This window comes from Megalopta genalis, chromosome 1 (assembly GCF_051020955.1).
Source record: "Megalopta genalis isolate 19385.01 chromosome 1, iyMegGena1_principal, whole genome shotgun sequence".
NCBI classification, from domain to species: Eukaryota; Metazoa; Arthropoda; class Insecta; order Hymenoptera; family Halictidae; genus Megalopta; species Megalopta genalis.
The window spans coordinates 28,244,723-28,265,904 of NC_135013.1; the positions used below are offsets into that span (position 1 = coordinate 28,244,723).

The following is a 21,182-nucleotide window of genomic DNA, read 5'->3' on the forward strand; positions in this document are numbered from 1 at the left end:
CTTATTTTCTACAGTAGAAAATATTTCTAGAAGCAAAAATCGCGGCTGCAATTTTCCTTGGCTCCCGCACAGCAAGATTAACTTTTCTGCGTTCCGGCTAAAAAAATTGCCGGCTTAACATGGCAGTCAAAGCGTCGAGCACCGCCTCGGCGCAAAGCGTCTTCCGGTGTCGAGCAAACAAAACGCGTCTGCGAGTTAATCGCTAATTTTTTCTGAAAATATCCTAGGAGGCGTGATATCGCCCGCCTTCCTTTCCGGCGGCAAGTTGCCGGAATAAGGAAGATTACGCGAAACGAAAGGGGATTCCGTTTTCCGTGGGAATTAAAAGCGTCCTCGGAACTCCGTTCGAAAATTCAGTAAATTGCAGGAGACGCGGGAGGAGCCTGTCGGAAGGTCGCCGACGGAATTAAGACGCTTGAAACGCGGCGGATTACACGCCGCTCGGATGACGAAAATTCCGTCGGCAGTGCTCTTTGCCTCGCTGCCGTTTTCCCGGCCGCCCTCGCATCGTGTGCGCGCGAGCCTGCTCTCTCCTCTCTCGCTCTCTCTCTCTCCCCCTCTTTCTCTCCCTCTCCCTCTCTTACCCTCTCTCTCTCTCTCTCTCTCTCTCTCTCTCTCTCTCTCTCTCTTTCCCGCTGTGTCAGAACGGTCTTTCGGATGGCGCCACCAGCTGCGAGCTACGGGCGGGTCCACACTAGGTCACGGGTCGATTTTCACGACGTAACGTTCCAATTCGCGGCAGATATTGATCTGAGCTTTTCCGCCCACGTTACGAGCCACCTTCCGGCCTGGCTCGGCTCCGCTTTTCTCCTGGAAGGGTTGCAAACGATATTTCGACGACTCCTTGGGACCTGCGAGGTCGACGACATTGAGGATACGACGACTGGTCCGACACTTCGGTGACCCAAAATTCGGGGCTGACCTCGATACGTGTGCCCGGTCTAATTGGTTCATTGAATCCGTCTGCATTGTTATTTTCTGCTACGCAATCCGGCGAATCGTGATTTCGAGACGTTCGAGTTGGATGATTCGTTGAGTAATCTGGAGTTAAGGGGTGACCTCGATGATCTTGTTCGATTGTTTCAATTGTATTGGCTTGACTTGTTCGTCAAACCCTTAAACTCGAAACCATTTTAACTCGAAATTCGAAATAGTTTCTCTAACCTACAGTGATTTTCTACAAAGCTTTTCACACAACAGTTATCTTGGACTCTGATAGAACAATTTCCAATTTTCAGTAATGCTTCTGCTATTATTCTTTAACCCGAGAAAGATAACCTACGTCGCAGAGGCGCCTGCGAAGACTGTTGATTTTTGTTAATTTTTCATAGAGGTCTAGTGATTTAAGTTTAAAATTACTTAAAATATAAAAAAATATAATATAAATGCATTTTATTTTGACAATAATGCCAAACCTTTAAAATGACTAGATTAACTTAAATAAATATCCATTGTTAGTATAAAATTGACGCCTTAGAAAAGCATGCGCCTCTGAAGCGTATGGTTATCTTTTACGTACGTTGTCATATGGTTATCTTTCTAGGGTTAATCAGATTTGGAAAGGAACTTGTGTCACGATGTGTTCGAGCAAGCGAAATTTTACTAGGTTCTCTAAACACATTGGACAATTAAAAAAGTAATCACTTTAATCGATTTTAGCTTTCCTTGCACTGCTTTAAAGTTATGGTATTTTTTAGGGTTGTGATGGGAAAATCTAGTCTTGAGCTCTCGTCTTAGCATTTATTTTATGATCACTGTGCTTAAGATTGATTACTAAAATAAACGATATATTTAGATTTAAAGAAAAAAACAACACAATATTTATCAAATGTTATTCAAAATCTTAACGAGACCAACACGACATTATAGGGCAAGGGGTTAAAGATATATGCGTTGTTGTTTCCTGTTATAAAACAGGGCGAGTCACGCTTTGTGGAAGTTGGGGGGATGAAGTCGTTAAAGTCTGATGATTTGTTAGGTGTTCGGGTGACCCAAAGTTAGGGGATGACCTCAATCGATAACCTTGTTTCAGTTCGGCGGTGGAACTCCTTCTTTTAAGCAGAGAGGTTAATGAACATACTGTGTGTATAGCTTTAGCTCCGTACTCGCGTGTTTTATGAGATCTACAATTAGGAGATTACGTGTTTTATATAATCTACAATTAGGCTATTTCAATTGTCAGATGAGCTTTAAAATGTTGATTGAAAATTCTGCATTGTTATTTCCTTTTCAAAGTCTAAAACGACTTTATACACAGAGAAAAAGCATGTAGCTTATTATTCTTAAAAACATGTAATATACATATGTAAATAACCTATGAATTACTATAATATTTAAGGGTTATGATTAAGTACATTCACTTTATCGTATAAGCTTAATAAAAACCTTAATAAAAAAACATAATAATCTAGTAATTTGTTGCAAACTCAAGTGACATAAAAATAGGGGATGATAGTTACCGGTAACATTGCTTCAGTTTGGTCGTCGAACATCTTCTTTTCTGCTCAAAGAGGCTTACCGAACACGTTCCGCTATTGGCTGCTTATTCTCTTTCGCAATCTGTTCATTGTTCCCATTACCTGCAGAAAAAATGGAGCCAGAATTTTCACAGCAGTCCGCGATTCTCTCCGCTGAACCATTTGAATTAATGAATGCGAGGATTAACAAGACCGTTGCGGAGAGGGGCACCTGGAGCGCGCGGCTGCTCCATTCGCGTTACGTTCACAGAGAAAATTGTGAATTACGCGGGAAAATAAATAACGTCGCACGATACTACGTAAAATCCCGGGCAAGAATTATTTCTCTCTCTACCGGGAACACAAGCCGCGGCCGGATGTGGAAACGAACGGGAACAAGGGTCGCTAATTTGCCGGGGACTCGGTGTCCTCGTTCCAGCAGAGACCGGCTAAACAATTTTCATTTATCGCGGACCAACAGTTCTCGTTGATGAAATTACGATCTGCTCTACCGATATCGTCAACCATATTTTTTCATTCTCCGACGAACATTAAGCTCGCGCGCATCGAACGAAATTTAAAAGGTGTATAATCTTCACGATCCACTGGAAAAAGGAAATAAAAATCTGCGAATAGGTAGTACGTGTACATGAAAATTAATCGTTCTCACAATTCGAAGAAACTTTGCTATTTGAGATGTTTAAGTTGGTCCAATTGGACAGTCCACGGTCATAAAACGTGCGAAGTCTCACAATCGTTTATGTATAAACTTAAGAATCTTTTAAAAAGGATGGACTTGTGCTGTTTCATTCGTGAAGCTAACTACTTATCTCGAGTAACATAGTTGATTAATATTGTTAGCTATTATTACTTTTATTTGAGCACAATAAATGCTGAAAAGAAAACGAAACTGATTTAAGTAGACTTTGATACAGAAACTACATTTCTAAGGAAAATATTGTCGATACTTCTGAAAAAAGTCTTCATCCACAACAGCTTTCTGCTTCAGTCATATTGTAATCAGAACGATTAAACTTCATTGTAGCAATGTACAAGATAATGCAGCAACGACTGCGTTACAACGCAACAGAGAATACGAAAATTTTCTGCTATCTAGGACGACGTTAACATACTGAATCCGCGAACCCGCCAGCTTCGCGAAAGTCCACCCCTTCGGGATTGACCCAAATCGCCAGAGTCGCGGTCCATCCCCTTAAATTCCATAACACTCGAGGAGGGTCGGCGGGAGCGGTGTTCCATCCGCTTCCCTTCGAGCCTGACGATACTCGTTCATCATCCGAAAGCGGAACACAGAACGCCGGGGGTTTCCGATCGAGGAACCGGCCTAGCGATCTCGTGTTTAGACAGGAGCCGCACCGGCGGAGGAGGGTCGGGTTCTCAAGGACAGCCGGGGATGACGTCGACGAAAAGAGAGGGTGGGCGAGCGAGCGCTGTTTTAACGGGCGACCCTGGATGATCGATCGGGGCGGGAATTAACGCGCGCGCGGGTCGCCGCGACGGCACAGAAATATTTCGTTGCGCGACGACGTGCCGCCGCAGCTGCCGACGCCACGGCTGCGCTTTCCATCGTCAGTAATTTTGGATCGCGGCACGCGAGGTCGTCGAACCCCGGGGCGTGACTGAGGAGGGTAACTTCAACCACCGGAGCCCGGCGAACTTCTACTTCGCGCGCAATTGATCGACCTAGGGGTGCCAGGGGTGCCACCCAACGCCCTCGCCACTTACGCGTATTGGTTCCGCCGAAAACTTCCGATCCAACGTTTCCTGATCGCCTTTCTTCGATGGCACTCCGATGATAATATATGCTTATTATTTTACACCTGAACAGCTCGGATAGCGGACCATTATGGCAACAATGTAGCTGGTACCGTGAAAGTAAACTGAGAGACATACAAGGAACAAAAATTCAACGACAGGGAATGCGTTCGTAGCTGTTCCTTAACTCTATACATTTTTAATTAATAGCATCCACGAAACAATTTGATTCACCACGGTCTTTATATAATTTATAATATAAATATATTATAAGTACATGTAACATGATCCGACTAATAATTCATATAGCACCAAACGATAATATCAAACCGTAGAAATGATATAACAAATAGAGGTTTCTTTCGCTGCACTTTCTGATTTTAGTCGGCGCTCTGAAAGGGTTCATTTATCTTCTTAATAAATCAATTATTCCGTATTGTGCCCGCGTTACGGGGAACTTCGGTTTTATTCTTACTTGCCGACCACCCCGGCAAAGTTCGCAGGCAAATCTGCGGGACTCGGTGCGCGCGTGTGTACGTATCTCGTGGATTTATCTTTCGCGAGGCGTGCGCGCGCGCGCTCGCGGCCGGGCGACCGCTCGAAATTTTGCGAACACGCTTAAACTTGCCAAGTATTCCGTAGCCGGGGCATAATCTACGCGGCCGCGATAACGCCGTTTATTCTCGAGCTCGTTTGCAGTTTCCACGCGGGGGCGTGCCGAGCGCAACCCCTGCGCTCGGCCGACGAGGCTTCTCGTCGGGTCGAGAGCGTGTCTCTGCTATTAGAAATTAAACAACCGGCTTTTTCGGCCCGAGAATTTTACGCGGCGGCGTACCGTTAATTCGCGAACAGCTGTTTTCTAACCGTTTATTAACTAAATGCTCGTCGGCCCTTTGTGCTTACTGCAAACAATACGCGGCGTTCTTAGCCGCGGCTGGAGACCGTGAAGGGTGCCGGCAGGTTCATTGTTTGCGTTTGTGTCGGCTGAATTGTAGGCGACGGCGGAGACGGCGCGATCTACGATTTTGGAAGTGCTCAGACATTGGTTTGAATAATGTAGCTACTATTCGAGAATGTATCGTAGGTAGACGGAGAAGAATGTGGTGGCGACGGTGTTTCATGGATTCGAAAATTCCGTGTTACTGGGTTTGTTCCTGTTCTTATAGTTTATTTATACCTTAAATAGATATATGGTTTTTTTTCTAAATCTGTATCTTGCATCGTAGACGCCCGTAGATTTTTTATGGGACGAACTTAACAGCAAGATTCACGAAACAAGATCTGATAGAAGACTAATAACAGGTGCCATTTTATTTCGATATTTAATCATTTGAAGCAAGTGTTTGAAGATGTATCCAGACATTTAGAACATTTATTTAATAGGAGTGCATAAAAATGATTAATTTTAATGTAGTGCTCTGTAGTATAATATTCTGTAGTATTCTTCTACTACAGAACACTACATTAAAATTAATAATTTTTATGCATTCCTAATAAATTAATGTTCTAAATGTCTGGACGTGTCTTCAAACACTTGCTTCAAATGATTAAATATTGAAATAAAATGGCACCTGTTATTAGTCTTCTATTAGATCTTGTTTTGTGATTCTTGCTGTTAAGTTCGTTCCATAAAAAATCTACAGGCATCTACGATAGAAGATACAGATTTTGAAGAAAACCTTATATCTGTGTTGTGTCCTTAACACAACCTTAAACCTTATGTCTATGTTTTCATGGAGAAAAACTGTGAAGGATCATTATATTCTCTTCTAATTTCGATGATGCTTTGTAGATTAATAAAGTAAGAAATACGAAGGGGTAGTTCTTAACTCAAGAAGCACAACTCCAATTCCGCTCATATTTTCATGATCAAGTAATAGTTATCTTCGTCACAGCATTATACGTATATAAAAAGTAACACGAATTTCGAGAAAATACTTTTTTCTTTCTATTTTGGAGACACCGTCGATTTACTCTTTAAACTTGAAACTAAACCTACAAACTTGATTTTTTGCCGCTGCAAAAACGTTCCTTTTTTTATATTTTTGGCTACTCCACGCATCCGCCTAAGTTTCGTTCGCAAGACGCGGAGAAACGGTGTAGCTAGTTCCTAGAATTGGTGGGGGACAGGCGTGGTACTAACTGCGCAAGAAGCGTGGACACTAAGCGTCACCGAACATAAATGCTTTGACCTTTGGATGACGAAAATACTGCTACCGGGTACGACATTACTGTTAACACAGCTGTCGATGGTGCTGCGTCGGTCAAATCTGGTTTCCGCGAATTCTTGTTTCTCAAAATAGTGTTCAACATTCCTGTATCAAAAGATCTTACCGCAAGTACCACTTCCTTCGCCACTCCTTTACTATTCATCCTCCATGAATGCTGTCTTAATAAAATGCCCCGTAAAGTCCTCGAAAACTTGGTCGATTAACCCCTTCTGCTACGACCTCTTTCACAGACACTCGCGATGCTACTTCTTCCTCCTTAATAATTGCTGCAATAAAATGAGGTAACCTTTGTACTTTGTATGTCTTTATTTACTCTCATTCCTAGATCTTCGTAACAGTAGTATCAGATTTTTGCTGAATTTAGAAGAAACTGATAACATTCGTATTCAGAGTAGATTATCCGTGAAATCTTCATCGCGAGTCTGACTGGTTATTACGGTGCACACGATTGAACAAAGAACGTAGACCAAAATAGCCACTCCCATTAAAGATCTAACTGCAAAGTTTCGAGAAACCATAATCCTCGATCACTCTCGCAAAAACCCACCATTGATTTCCGATCCGATAACGAGCCCCGCGCACAATCAGAGCGCCTCCGAATGCAATCGATAATCGATCGAATCCAGTGAATAGCGGCAATTTATCGTACGCGTATAGCTCGCGATTAACAAGCGGCAATTTCGAGAGCGAAGAAACGTTAACAAGCGGGATTATCGTGGGCGTATCGTGAGATGTGTCGCCGCGAAAGTATTATAAAAACCTAGGCGATATCTCGACGTTCTCTGTTCCCCGTGTAATTTTATCTCGTTACGCTCATCACGCAGGTATTTTCCAGGCCGGGGACAGATAACTCGGGGTTCCCCGCTTAACAAGATAACGGCGGCCCGGATCGTTCTTTTCCCGTTCGTCTTGCTTTTCCTTTTTTTTTCTTTTTGCCACGGCGCGGCGGGAGCGCGCATGCAAAAATCGCAACACGTTACTCGCCCGTTTTTCCGCTCGTTCCCGCTCCGACTCCGCTCGACGCGGAAAAAAAGTCGGTCGTCGAGAGCGAATGTTTTCGAGCGGACGATCAATACTACCCTCCTGGCCGCTTCGCGCCCCGCTGCGAGCGTGTTCCGCTCGCTCCTCCTCGCCGTGCCCTGTAATCGGGATTTTCTTCCGAATGCCACCGCTGACCGACCGGGACGAAACTTGCTGGATGTTATCGGGACAGAGGGCGAACCCGAAATATTACAAGCCCGAAATATTGAAGGTTGCGTTAGGTAGACGTTCTTTATTCGAGATCTTTCGTCCCGTCGACATCTAGGTCATCAACGGCTTTGACTGCTCGTTGATCGTCGTCCTGTTTTTTATTTCACCGCTGTCACAGTTCCTTCGCGAAACAGCCGTGTCACATTGGATCAATCAGATCCAATTTTCAAACTGTCGCTACAAAATTAGCGACGCTATTGTGGGCCAAAAATTTCAGGATATAATTTCAGGATATAGTTGAAAGCATCGTTTCCTTTATTAAAATTCGACGTCTCGCTTTCAAGTATATCGAGTTAATTGTACTTCTCCTCGAAAAGAAATGTGGGACATTTTAACCCAGTTTGACGATGGAGGGTTGAATCTGTACATTACGGGGTGTCCTAAAAATGTCTCGCAGCTCGGAAGTGGAGGGATCCTGAGGTCATTTGAAGTAACTTTTTCCTTGGTGAAAATGCAATCCGCGGCTTCGTTTACGAGTTATTTGACGAGAAACGGTGACCAATGAGAGGCGAGATCAGATGGCGCGAGACGGCCGAGCCAATCAGCGGAACTGGGCTTCATGCGCTCGTTGGCTGGGCCGTCTGGCGCCAGCTCGCCTCTTATTGGTCAGCGTTTTTCATTAATAACCCGTAAACAAAGCCGCGGATTGCATTTTCGCTAAGGAAAAAGTTACTTCAAATGATCTCAGGAACCTACCATTTCCTGATTGCGAGACATTTCTAGGACACCCTGTATATCTTGAACGAAGTACTCAATGACTTGCCAGTGCAGTGAATTCTCTCTAATTAACCCTCGGCTTGGAAACAAAAATGAACAATTTGAGAAAAGAACACCATTTTTGCGTACATGCTGAGCGTCGTCAATTAGGGAGAATTGACTGTACAACATTTACAAGGGTAGACTCTCAATGTCCGACTTCGATTTTTATGAGCTTCTCGTACAACGGTGGATTATGGGACCCGAATGACGCCTATGAAACATTACGCGTAGTTACTTAATAGTTTCAGAGATATAATCAATTGAAGTAACGTGCCTCTTGACATGGCATGCATGGTTGAGTGCGTGACTTTCACCACCAGGCACGATGCAGGGTGGTAGATATCGCGCATGCACGAAAAACACACTATAGGCACAGTCGTAAGAGTAAACACAGAGTGGCACAGAACGTCGAATGTGTCCGATGTTTACATTTCTTGCAGCCAGACGAAGTCGTACGCATATTATGCCAGAGATATGTAACTCGAATCGATTGTATCTCTGAGAAACGATCAAGTGAACTACGCCTAACGTTTCATATGCGCCATTGGGGGCTCATTAACACGTTCCGTGCCGAGCCTTTTTTACTCGAATCTTCACACTTTGATATTTTACTAAAACTTGATGTATTACGTGCAATTATTAATTCTCGTACACATAACAACGTAACAAAAACTTATCAACGCCCATTCTTGCGGTGGAAATTGATTCTTCGGTTCTAAATTTCTTGTAAACAATTTGTTCAGTTCACTAAGTAAACATGCAAGCGTGTACCATCGATGGTACACGTGGCACGGAACGTGTTAAAATCGAAGTCGGACAGTCGAGAGAGCCTTCCCTTATTAGGATTACAGGTTCGCCTAACGTTTGTTAAAACGGATCTGAATGTAACTATCATAAGTTGATTTCGACCAGGATTCGTCGAACGCGATATCTGAAGTGCCCAGATCGATTCAATTACTTTGATTTTGTGGGAAGTTACCGGTGCGCTAATTACCGTGGAATGAAGTTCGCTCGGACTACCTATTCAGGAATTTCAAGCTTCAAATCAATTTGCTCGCTCGCGTCGAACGGGGATTGTCCCAACGAACGAAGCCCCGTCGACCTTTGATCCGGTTCGCGAGGCAAACGAGGCACAATTCGGACCCCAACACGCCCCGAGAACTCACGAATCAGTTACCGGGCGCCGAAATCAGGGGCTCTTTAGGAGGAGTCTTCGGCAGCCTTCAGGAATGTCGAAAGTTTTCGGGCAAAGTGTTTTAAGAGGCTGCAATAAACGGTGTAACTCCTCGCCGGGGCGCGCTGAACGGAGATCAGGGGAACTTGGTAACTTTGAGAGCTGACTCCTTAAAATCCCCGTAAAGCGGAAACTGTGGTGAAGCATCTGATAGCGCGAATTTATTAAAGCTTCTACAGTGCGTCCAGTATTCAAATATTTCATCTGGTTAGACACGTTTTGCAGCTAGAACGAAAAAATTATTTCGTTTTTATTCCAGTCTCTCTTGATGGACGTCAAATTAACATCTCGTGAATATTAAATAGTTTTAATCGGGAAACTTGACAGATAAGAATCATCGTGTATCCTTTAATACCGCGCATAAACATTCCTATTTCATTCTCTAGTTTCTGACAATTAACTTATATTTGCATATGTTTCGCTAAGGCCTATAGAAAAATTTATTATGCCTGGAAAATAAAACATATGTAGAGAACCATTGATAAATAACATTATAAATAATCCTGAGCATGCTCGGCTACATTTCTGCTCTGTCATGCTGCTATGCACATGCATTTACTATGTCACAGATATTTGCGAGGAACATTTTCATTTGACGATCGCGTGAAAAGAAGTTTAAAAATCGATTTACAGTTTTGAAACGACACGTGTCGGTGAAAATAATTATCCTGTGTTAGTGGTTAATGTGAACATTGCTAATCTTTCTTTCTTGGAAGTGTTTCTGTCTCACGTTGATTAAGTTTACAAACGATGTCTCCAGGTGGGGAATCGTGTTGAGAAATAGAAGAGCGAGAAGACAATGAGCATTATCATTATTTGGGAAACAGAATCTCGATCGATCGCGCAAGTGGATCGCAGACTGGCGCATATCCTGTTTACTCAATCCGCGGGCAATATGAATTGACGCAAGAAAGTAAGCACACAGGTCGGGAATCTCATTTAGCGGCGTGTACTTTGCGCGAGCATCGAAACGAGGCTTTAATAAACGCGAACTCGTTAGAATTTCGAACACCGCGCGGCCGCGTGCACGATTCTTCGTGTTTCACCATTTTCTTCTTTTTGCCTGCAGCTTCAATTTACCCCGGAAACCATAGATATTTGAACGGAAAATTAGGAAGACAAAAATGTGGGCAAGTTTTGGCGAAGTTTCGTGAGTTTTCGCGGCTGGTTTAACACTTTGACTGTCGCGTCAACCATATTTGGATCACTTGGAAACATTACTTAAAAACTATAATCGATGTCGTACGACTTAACTTCCCGATTTTTCGCTCGATTCAACGAATATCATAAAATTTTGAAGTCGGCGCGGCAGTCGAAGAGTTGAGCAAGAAAATGAGAGAAAGTGCTCGATGTTGTTTCGATCGTAACTGCGCCGATCGTGATCGAGAATGTCAACAGCGAGCGATCGAACAATGGCCGCGAGGCCTCGCGAGCGATGTTTTATCGACGAGAAATCACTTTGCCTTCCTGCGAGGAAGAAAGGGGAACACCAGGTAAAAAGAAAAAAGTGACGACGCGATCGTCACGATAACGCGTGATTCCCGCGAACCTGTTTGCATCATCCGCTGCCCCGATAGAGAGCATCGCGTCGCGCGTTTCGTAATTAAAGTTATTGAACCGAGCCGTTTATCGGGCTGAGACGTTTATCGTGTTTTTTTTTATCCGAGCGCTGTGTTTTTTCCTCCACTCTTCCGACACTATTATTGCGCCGAGAACGCTTCCGCGACGCTCTCTTTCTTCTCATTCAGAAAACACTTCTTCCGGCCGGCATTCACGCCGTTTCCTCGAACGATCCCGGCGCCCTGCTACCTTTTTTTTTCACGCAGCCTAGTTTCCAGTTAATATCGGCCGGCAAGAAACGAACCGATTAAACGTACCGTATCTTTCGATATCAGACCAATTCTACTTGATTCGAGGCGCTGCCGCCCGTTGCGAAACTGTTCGCTGTTGCGTGTAAATAAATAGCGCGCCGTGTTCATTGTTGCATTTTACGAAGCGGAGAGATTACTTTCGAGCGATTCGACTCGTTTTCCGCTGGTTTGGAAAACGGAGGCTTGTCGAACAAATTGCCGGATCTTGTTAATTGGTGGATCTAGATTATAGGAAATGCATAAATACTTCCGTCGAATTTAGTTGAACGTAACATACTTTCTTTAATTTCGTTCTCGCATTTAACAGCTCGGTATACGTAATTTAGTTTTATAGAGAAAACTGAAGGATCTACTATTTTCTCTTTAGCCAATTGATCCTAATTAGTAGTCCTAATCGGTTCAACGTTTCTATGCAATTTTCTGGCTTCGCTGTCAGATACTTATTGAATAAAACTGCACCCGAAAAATCTACATTTACTAGCGTAATCAATGGAATTAATTATACTAGTATAATACTAGTATAATAATATAATAGTATAGTATAATAATAGTATAATACTAGTATAATAGTATAGTATAATAATAGTATAATACTAGTATAATAATATAATAGTATAGTATACTAATAGTATAATACTAGTATAATAGTATAATAGTATAGTATACTAATAGTATAATACTAGTATAATAATATAATAGTATAGTATAATACTAGTATAATAATATAATAGTATAGTATAATAATAGTATTATAATAGTATAGTATAATACTAGTATAATACTCCTCAGCGAACTACATTCTATAGTAATTCTAATTCGTTCAACAATCCTATAGAATTTTGCCTGGCTTCATTATCAAGCCTCCATCCATTAAAACTGCACTCGAAAACTTAAAATTCACCACAATGTGATACCGTCCAGTTTTGTTCGACGTATCGCGTCCGCGATGCTCCATTATCCGAACGCTCGACCAATCGTTGCTCCCGGGGAGAAACCGCGAGTCGACCAGTTTAATCGGTTAGGGGCGCGAGTTAGCGGGTCGCGATTCCCCGTAACACGATCCCAGGCAATTACCTCCAATATTTCGGTCCGTGGGATTGCGTCCCATACAACTCCGTAATTGGTGACAGCCGACGAGTGCGTCTCCCGAGAACTTTTATTACCGGTGCCCGGCTATTTCTGATGCCGCGCCGGCATTCGCGATTGCGTTTCAACGTCGATGCACGCCTGCACTCGCTCGCCGACTTTTTTCTTCGCCGTCTCCACGGCCCCCGTCTCCGCGCGGACCGACGATCTCGCTCGGTTTAAAAATTGATTCGGGTCGGCGGGGGTGGCTGAGTCACGAGATCGCGTTTCGCGAGGCTTCTGATTTCGCGAGGACTCGTCGAAACCGTGGACCTCGTTCTCTACACTTCTTCGCTTTTCACTGTGTGAAAAATAGAAGAACACGTTTCGCTTTGCACGTTTGAAACATTGCAATTGAATATCGCACTGAAAGAAACATTTTGTAGAATATTGTAACGTTGTTAACGAATTTTCAAAATGGAGATCTTATGATCGATGCTTTCGGTGACTTGAACTATTGGAAAATTGTGAAATTATGGCCGATGAAATTATCGATATTAACCCTTTGCACTCGAGTGGTGACTCTGAGGCGTTGCGAAAAATTGTTGCAACACGTTTCGAAATAGTTTCTACATTATCTTTGTTTATACTTGGGAAAACTGTGAAACGAGTCGCAAGACTCAATTTCACGCGCACAAAATGCACTAAGAGTCATGTAAAATGGATGATTACCGCGGGTCGGTGAAGCTATTTTGGATTTCGCGTCGAAACGGCTTCGAGTGCAAAGGGTTGCACAACTTTGTCGAAGTTATTATCTTTCGACCATTGTGTCTTGGAGGCGGAACGCGGCTGGGAGTGAATTAAGCCCGCGTACTAGACATCGGTGGCTGAAAACGCCGCGCTTCCTGGTTAACATTGTGAAGTTATGAGCAGTTTCAGTTGAGCAGAAAATAATGTTGTATACCAGTTATCAATTGTAGCGGTTCCCGGTACAATAATTCATGACCGCATCCTACGGTTAATTCGGTGTGGCTAACTGTTTCGCAGCAATCCTCCATGCAGCACAGGTTGCAAAGGTTTCGTAGCATGCTCGCACGGTTGCCAGAATTCGGAAAACCGGCTGAGACAACCGGTAGATTAACCGATGTGAAAATTTGCAACGAACTCACGCGACACTTGCACACACATACGCCCGCTCGAACTTTGACCGTCGCACTTCGCTAGCGATAATTAGCTTAATTAGTTTCATCCGATTAAGATCCTATCGACTGGACATTTCACGGTTATTCATCGAGTCTACAAAATCGACGCAGACTGCAATCGATTTCACTTTGAATCCTGCGCGCGTAATTTCGTAACCTCGTTCGCTGGATATTCATTTGTAGCTGTTTACCGAAACAATTACAACGACATTATTTTGTCGTTGCTACGTCGTTGGTAATTTCAGTGAAAAAGAGTTATATAGCAGTAATTAACGCTGCTTCTTTAAATTAAAATGATTTTGTCGCGACAAATTATTTACAGATACCTTCCATTCGTCGAATATTATCGTAACAACGTTCTCGAATTATGCAGATCGAACCGAAAGTAATCTTTTATCATTCTTCCAAGAAATTGAAAGCAAGTGAATTCGACGCCCGCGGAAACTTGAGCGTCGCACGAAATCGTTCGAGGCTTCGCTTCTTGATTTTCCCGAGGTCCCAGAGGCATTGTTCAACGGCGTCCGATAAATTGCACGCGAAAGCAAGTACCAGCGGGGAAAGCGAGGTGGGGCGAAGGTTTATTTTCGCGTCTACTAATTGCATCGATCGTAGTTCGACTCGTGAAAGTGAAGCGACAACCGTAAAAAGCCGACGGCGTTTCACACGGTAGGCTGCGCTAATTATCATTTGCCGATCCACCGATGCAAATAGATCAATGGTTTCGACAATACAGAACAAGGAGGGTCGTTGATCCGTGAAAACCGCGTCGAATTGATTTCGCGCACCCGCGATCGCTATTGTCACCGTTTTGCCCATTGTGTCGTTCAGTGAAAGCGTTCCTCGAACTCATTTCCAAACCGCTCGTAAGAAATCCCCGCCGCATAAATTGAGCCACACCTTTCTGTTCTCTATTCGCTCCGTTGGCCCTAAAAACAAATGCTTTTTCAGCGAGCGCGAGCCTCGTAACATCTGCACAATGAATTTTCATGAGACGGGCTCGCGTTTTTCAACCCTTATAATCCGCCGTGGCGTCGCGTTAACGTTACATCTTGTATAATCATTAGTAGACTGTGAAACAAAAGTTTGCAACGTGAGTTGCAAAAAGAACGCAGTACCCAGCTCATTTCTTCCCGACCGTTTTAATAAGTTGAAAATATCGCTGTCCTCAAATTGTTCGTATCTTTCGTCACAAATGTACCGCATACGCAGTGTTATTCGATAAATAATATATATATATTCTTTTATGTTTCACAAAATAATTGAATGATTCGTTTATTAAATTTAATAGTAATTTAATTCTCTGCTTAACTTTAAAGTACGATGTTTAATATTCTTTTCTGTCGCGCTAACTATATCGAGAAAGCAATGCGCTATTCGCTTAATAAACTTTACACCGGTTTCGAAGCAAATCAATGTTATTAATTACTAAATGAATTTTAATGACCGAAGTGAAAACGTCATTAGCCAATTTAACGCGAAAGTTTCTTCCTATTTTTATCGATCTGCGCGTGGCAAACACGCATAAAGATGCATAATCTGGTTAACTGTTCTTTTAAATAGAAAGTGGGCGAATGAGTTCTTATTGTACGCAACATTTAATAGAAGAACGGATAGTTTTCCGTGTCCGAGGAGTTGAGCCCTATATAGAGGATGTACAGATGAGTAACGGAGTCACGGGACGAAGCTAATGGAGTTCGTTTTTCTTGGTTTTTCAGGTTGGAGCAACGGGTAGACACGAGACAGCGCAGAACTACGGCAAAACCACGCAAGGTAACGTTGCTTTCTCCTTATTTGCGACCCTGTTCGAACGACCACAATCTCTACTTTGTTTTACCGTGCGTACAAGGCGGGAGCACCTGTTTCATCGAGCCTTTGTACCAGATCCAGTGCCAGGTGATTCGAACTGGTTTGCGCTGAATATTTTATTAGAGCGTTTACTCGTCTTCGGTATCGCTTGCTTATTTTTCGCGAACTAGGTATGATGAATTCCGTGAACATTTCTCTTTCGACTCGCAATGAACGTCGATTCTGCTGAACATTTTCAATTCGCTGTGCCTTTCAAGTCGTCAAGTATGTCAGAGTATGTCAGTTACGTTATTACTCAATTTCGCAATTTCATTGCATTATATTTCAAATACACAGAAATTTCACTACATCGTAATTGAAGCACACGATTCAAAGATTTCAGTCAATTCCATTGGTAATTATTTTAATCACGAGTCTAATTCAAATGCACAATGCAATTGAAATACAAAATAATTGAAATACATCTGTTTTTCAAATACAGTCTAGAACTTTGAAGAAGTGCAGTACATTTTTTATATATATATTATTACATATATAATATATTATATTATATTATATTATTATTATATATTATTATTATATTATATTATTATTATATATTATTATTATATTATTATATATATTATTATATTATATTATTACATATATAATATATAATATATAATATATAATATATTACATATATTTTCTTCTTCTATCACCTACTAATTCAGTATTTTTTAATTCATGATTCGAATACAATTACGTCGAATTAATCCCGATTCGATCGCATTGTAATATAATTGAATGGCGATCTGAATTACGAATCACAGCGTCATTGAATCACTTTGCAAATATAATGCCTCGGATGATTCAATTGTAATTCCGCGCAACTCCGAAGTATGTTCACGAATTTCGGTCACAACTTCGTTCATTTATCGTGTACAAGATGAACAGGACACTAAACATTGCCGTGAGCCCATTTAAAGCTATCGTCTTTCTCCCGTTCACCAAGATTTAAATCATTTCTTACGAAACTTCTTGTGTTCGACGTTCCCCAAATTAGCATTCTCTCTGAACCGATGAACTCATGCACCGTGTGAAAATCAACAAAACCTGTCCTCGTCACTGGCTTGCGGTGCCGTTAAAAGCTTCTTGGCACGCGCTCGACACCGCTTACAATTGTTCCCTTTCTGTAGAACACCGCGGAGCGCACGATGATTTCGAAGAATATCATCCGAATCGTTGTTGCATAAAATATACAAATGACCGTGGAATTTGCGCGTGTTGTTTCCTGAATGACTCGTGGTTTACAATAAAAACAAGTCATTCGTACGCATCCGGCAGAGAAGCAAGCGCACGTAAGTCGCCGGCGGCGCGCTGCTTCGGTGTTAACGATCCACGGGGAAACCTGCGCCGCGGTCCGAGCACGATAAATCGGCGTCGTTAAAGGAGATTCATAACAGTAGGATGTCCGGTCGAAGGTGGGTGGGAGAGAGGGGCCACTGACAACAAAAGCTGAAACAAGTTTCGGCTGCCGAGGCCCCCGTTACATCATAATTGCGTGTGGCGTAATATCGCGTAACGCTGACTCACTTCCGGTCGCGTTAGCTTAATATTCCACTCCTGTGCCCGGCTTTCGTCCATTCATCCAGGCCCGCCGTGCTCTGTACATCGATAAATATATTCGGTAAATATTCGGGCGGCCTGTGCATTAGCCGCGAAAGTAATTCATCAATTTAATAGACGTTGATGAATCGGCAGGAGTCGGCCGAAGAACTTTCTTCTGATTGGAACCGCGCGGCGACTATGATCCTCCGCGAGGGTGACGGTGTTTACCGTCGGACAGGGTAATCAAGTGACCGTTTGTTTATTTATAATATGCATTATTAAATAGAATAAACGATTGTTATCGTTTATTGTTATTATTATTTATTTTATATATATATATATATATATATATATATATATATATATATATATATATTTATATATATATAATATAATATATATATTTAAAATAAATAATAATAACGATAATAATAATAATATATATATATATAATATAATATATATATATTTAAAATAAATAATAATAACGATAATAATAATAATATATATATATATATATATATATATATATATATATATATATATATTTATTATCGAGGATGCTGTTATTTGTTGCGCAGCAACGGGATAGTTTCAACCAGGAAACATACGGATCTTTTGTTTAAAGAATGGCCGTAAAAAATTCTGATGTTAAGAAGATTTAGTGATTATTAATAACGAGTAGCGTAAACTTACGCGCTCGTGGCAAAACCGATTAAGTGAAACACAAATCTGTGAGAACGTTGCAGGATTTAACGGAACCGTAATTGATTCTGAAAGTGCAGCGGTACTCATCGACGAGGTTTTCCGAAACAGCTGGCACGCGGCGATAAATCATCGGATAATTAACAAAACGGGAGCGTGACACGCATGTTAACTGCGGGTCCCCGTGAAATTAATCGTGATCACTGGCGGCTAATAAGCTGCTCGGACTTTCGCGGCGACGATTGAGCGGGTCGCGCGTTTCTCTCAAGACAATAAATCAATCTGTTGCCGCGGTTGTTCTCCTGTCGGGCCGCAAATGCCTCTTCTTTTCTGTGATTAGTATTAAGTAACAAGTAATAAACAACCTTTGCCGGCGGTAAAGGTTAATCGTGAATCATCGTCAATTTTGAAGCCGTGGGACGCCGAACGCCGGTGTTACATGACGCGTTTTCTTTTTTTTGTTTTTTGTTTTTTTTCTTAAGCGACGTCCGTTTTGTAATAAAAACGACCGAGCTGAGAAAGCTGAAACGACTGTGTTACAGGCAAATGAAGTCATCGGGTGTTTATTGTTTGTCCAAACAGTCGTCGTTGATCTCGTCGACGATTTCGATGGCTTCCGTAGTTATAAATGAGCCGTTTATTTTGAAAGTGGCATAAGTCACTTCGTTTTCAAGTCGATATATTTAAGGGTTTTAAGAGCGTTTTAACACGTTTAAAAATATGGATGCTAACTGTCGAGAAGATTTACTTGTATTTGTTATCTCAGGACACTGATATTTTTCTCAGTATGAATAATTTCGTATAAACATTAAAAAATCACCACTTTTCATTGCGGTAAAGTGACTCATGCCACTTTCAAAATAAACGGCTCAAATGATGTTCTTCCGCGCGAGAGTCCGTCTATAAAATATTATAAAAGTGCCGTAATGAAAGCCAGTTAACACTTTATCGACCGCTAGCCTATTTATCGGCTTTTCGATTGCCAATGTTTATCGATCGCTAGCCTATTAATCGGCTTTTCGATTGCCAATGCTTATCGACCGATAGCCTATTAATCGACTTTTAGCTATCGACGGTTTTCGCTTCTTTACTGTTTTGTTAGTAGCTGACCTCCTGTATGCTGACCTCCCCATATCCTTATGAATTATAATTATAATAATAATTATTATTTATTATTATTTTTAAAGGAATAAGCACAACACAATGAATAGCGAAAATTTAGCCGGTACTGGGAGCAAATGCGCGCGCGACTAAGCCAGTCCTTACTGAGTGGCAGCCTCAACCACGACCGGACGATAAAGTGTTAAGACCTCGTTCTTGTCATTCACGTAGTAAAATCGAATCGTGGTCAGAAAGTGTTAAAGTTCGTCTCCGCGATGATTTCAAAATCTCGCGACTAGAGACGTCGAATAAATATAATCCGAGTATTTGTCAACGGCGAGGACGCAACGCGTTTGTTCACTACTTTGTTCCCCATTTGTTCGCATGATCCAAAAGAATCAATGTCCCGTGACGCGCGGCGCGTATAGTTGGTTACGTGTTACGCTCAAGCGCCTCCCGATGCCAAAAGATCTCTTGACCGATGTAATAAATAACTTTAATAAAAGTCACCGACCATCTGTTGGCGCAGTCAGACCACAGAAAGAACCGTCCGCGCGGGCACGTTTTAATGGCCTCCGATACTTAGGCGGCGATACGCGTACGGCATTACGAGCGATGAATTAGAACAATTGACGCAGAACAGTTGTCTTGCTCTTATTAGTAATTAAAGAATATTCAATTACACAACGACCTGCACGTTTTCATTGCCTACGAACTGCTGGCTGCCGACAGGAAACTCGCGTCCCCACCGACGGAGCAACTTAAGTCGATTCCACGCACGAAAATCGGTTCGGCTCGTGGAAAGTTCGCGTTTTTAATTCAATTAAATACAAACCATGCGTCTAAGCACGATTGATCGCGAGAAATAGATTTATCGAGCAACTTCGCATGTTAGGATCGTTGAAAAAGAACATCTACGCGATAATAACTGCACCCATCGAATATAAATGTATCTCTGAAAGAACCGCAACCGTGACGTCACAACGATAATTAAAGCCTATTTAACAGGGATTTTCGCATCTCTAAAAATAAAATTCTTCATAAACATACGCCGTTTAATTATAACACATCCGCTAAACGATTCTCGTTCGATTGCTCAATTCATTTTTTTAATGTGTTCACGTTACAACGCCAGTGACGTGGCGTGCTAACACGGTGCACACGCGCCACTATGCCATGGAACGACGTTTCCATGTGTGAAGCGAGCTTAACGAATAGCAGGTACCTAAAGTAATTAATAATTGATTAACAATTTCCGCCTTTAGATTTTTATGAAAGAGTTCATGGAAACAGGAATTTGCATAAAGTTTTGCAGTCTAGTCGTTACTAGACCGCGGATATTTCTGCGAAATAAAAATTGCTCGGTCTATTTACGAGACACAGGAGCTACACAGATATTTATTTCATTTCAGCGGGCTGAAAATAATGCAACATATTATGTATTTGATGCACGCAATTATTGTCATAAATGCATAAAATCCGTAGTTAGTCATCACACCGAAGGGAAATTACAGAAATATTGTAAATATTTCAGAGGGCTAATAAAGAAGATAATAATTTTGATTTAATCAAATCGATTGATTTCATCAATAATTTGAATTAAATTGATTTAAACAATAATTGAATTTCGACGTTTCTATGTCGCTCTGAAACGACAGATCCGCAACGATCGATGCGACGGTTTCAAAGCGTAGAATCGATCAGCGATCGGTGAAAACGAAGCAGTATAGCCTGGCAAAACGGGCCGGCACGTAGCTAGTGATCGAACCGCAAAAGCTCGCCGCTTTGTTGCGCGCTTAATGTCGCGTCTAATATTGTAGCAAGGCCGTTCTTCCCGATGTACCATGAATGCCCGGCGTTGCCGGCCGTTACGACACATTCTGCTGATTTAAATTTTCGCAGCGCCGCGCGAACCGACCCTTAATGTCCTCGCGATGCGGCGATAAATCAGCGTCGCCGGCCGCGGAGAAGCTGGCACGCGTTACCCTTATATTGCGCGCGACCGAGGAAATTGGAAAATGCTCAGGCTACCAGCAAGTAACGATAATAATCGCGTTAAATCACGCGAACGCGCCGCGTAACACGCGGAAACAACGAATGACACGCGGAATTTGCTTCGGCGTTCGCGCGCTCGC

General features: G+C 42.2%; 1 protein-coding gene across 3 annotated transcripts in view; it reads left to right on the forward strand.

Moving 5' to 3' along the window:
• LOC117222338 (uncharacterized) overlaps positions 1-21,182 on the forward strand; it is a 169,840-nt gene that overhangs the window by 20,417 nt on the left and 128,241 nt on the right. For all 3 annotated transcript variants that reach the window (XM_076524888.1, XM_076524886.1, XM_033473984.2), the window contains exon 2: positions 15,561-15,615. The gene's annotated coding sequence lies outside the window, so the exon portion shown is untranslated. The remainder of the gene's footprint in view (positions 1-15,560; positions 15,616-21,182) is intronic.